This window comes from Mus pahari, chromosome 4 (assembly GCF_900095145.1).
Source record: "Mus pahari chromosome 4, PAHARI_EIJ_v1.1, whole genome shotgun sequence".
In the NCBI taxonomy this organism is placed as follows: Eukaryota; Metazoa; Chordata; class Mammalia; order Rodentia; family Muridae; genus Mus; species Mus pahari.
The window spans coordinates 80,869,161-80,871,053 of record NC_034593.1 but is presented as its reverse complement, the minus strand read 5'-3'; the positions used below and the strand labels follow the sequence as shown (position 1 = coordinate 80,871,053).

The following is a 1,893-nucleotide window of genomic DNA, read 5'->3' as shown; positions in this document are numbered from 1 at the left end:
GAACTACAAACCAAGAGAAAACTTAACACTTCAAAAAAAAAAAAAAAAAAAAAAAAGGAGAGAATATGACAAAGATGGGCCAGAAATATACCCTCTGAATACATGCCCCAGTGCCTTCAACGAGGCCACAGGCTCCGGGAAATTTGCATTGCCTTCCATTATTGCCATCGAATCAGGAACCCTTCAGTGTTCTCAGGCTCTAATCTGCAGTCTCGGCATTTTGGAGAGACCCTTCTCAAGACTGAAAAAGATTCAGTTGCAGCAATGATGGAGACACATGAGCCTTGGGGGACAGTTCATATCAAAACAGGACAGACTGGGTGCTTTGCTGGTTGTCTTCCTTCGGTGTGGCAGCAGAGGACAGGGCTGCTGAGAACGGAGCCAACTTTAGGTGCCATAGGACATTTTCCCTCCAGTTTGTGTGGTGTTTCTCCTTCCACCTTTGTAGATAGGTTCTGATGATCAAATACATATTCAGCCTCTTTGCTGCTGGTGGTGGTGTTTGTTTGTTTCATGTAACCTAGGCTGGTCTTCAAGCTCCTGATCCTCCTGCCTCAGCCTCTTAAGTGCTGGGATTGCAGACATGCACTACTAGACACAGACTAGTTGCCAGGCTGCCTCTAAGCCTGCTCAGTAGCACAAACAGAGCTTGAATTTGTGATCCTCTTGCTTCAGCTTCCCAAGTATCTAGGATGACAGGGCAGTTCCAAAGGCCTGGGCAACTCACCCTTTAAAGTATACAGTTTTTCCAGGAGCCGTGGGACCTCTCTGTAGATACAGGACTTGGAGGTAGAAGTAGAAAGATCTGGAACTCAATACCAGCTTTAGGTCCCATAGGACATTTTCCCTCCAGTTTGTGTGGAGTCTCTCCACCTTTATAGATGGGTTCTGATGATCAAATGGAGAATACCTGCATACCATGTGTCTTTACCCACTGGGCCATCTTGCCAGTCCTACCTGGTATATTTGAGGCCAGCTTGGTGTGTGTTAGTTCCTATGTCCAAAAAGAAGTCATGCTGGGTGATAGTGGCAGAGGCAGATAATCTCTGAAACGGAAGCCTGCCAGGGCAACTCTAAGTGGACACAGAGAGACCCTATCTTGGAACACACAACAAAACAAAACAAAACAAAAACCATACAAAAAAACCAAGCCAGTGTTGAATTGGTTTATAGTTCAATTATTACAGTACAAGCATGGAATTAGGACCTGAGTTCGATCCCCAGCACCAGTGGGGATGGCTCCTGAGAGAGATCTTCAAGGCCACCCTCTGGCCTGAACATATAAACAGACTCGTGGGACATTGCTTCTTGTGGCTCAGCATAGTATTTTCAAATCTTTGCATCTGTTATGTTTTGTTGGTCAGTTGTTTATCCCTTGCTGGACGTCTTTTAGTGTATTGATGTACAACATTTATTATTATTGTTGTTTTGTTGTTGTTACTATTATTATTGAGACAGGGTTTTTCTGTATAGCCCTGGCTGTCCTGGAACTCACTCTGTAGACCAGGCTGGCCTCGAACTCAGAAATCTGCCCGCCTCTGCCTCCCAAGTGCTGAGATTAAAGGCGTGTGCCACCAAGCCTGGCTTGTTAGTAAGCTTTTTATCACTGTGACACACTGAGGGAAACTTAAAGAGGAAGATTTATGCTGACTCCTGGCTTCAGACATCTTGGCCCGGGGTCCACTGGGTCCGTTATTTTAGGCCCACAGTAAGACAGCACCATAACAGTGGGCGTGGCAGAGGAAGTTGCTCAGTTCAAAACAGCAAGAAGAGAATATGAGCCGGGCGTGGTGGCACACCTGTAATCCCAGCACTTGGGAGGCAGAGGCAGGCGGATTTCTGAGTTCGAGGCCAGCCTGGTCTACAAAGTGAGTTCTAGGACAGCCAGGGCTA

The 1,893-nt window shown here is 46.4% G+C and overlaps 1 protein-coding gene across 1 annotated transcript in view; it reads left to right on the top strand.

Annotated features, from left to right (window-relative positions):
* Ints3 (integrator complex subunit 3) overlaps nt 1-1,893 on the top strand; it is a 44,893-nt gene that overhangs the window by 36,719 nt on the left and 6,281 nt on the right. The gene's annotated exons all lie outside the window — the stretch shown is intronic.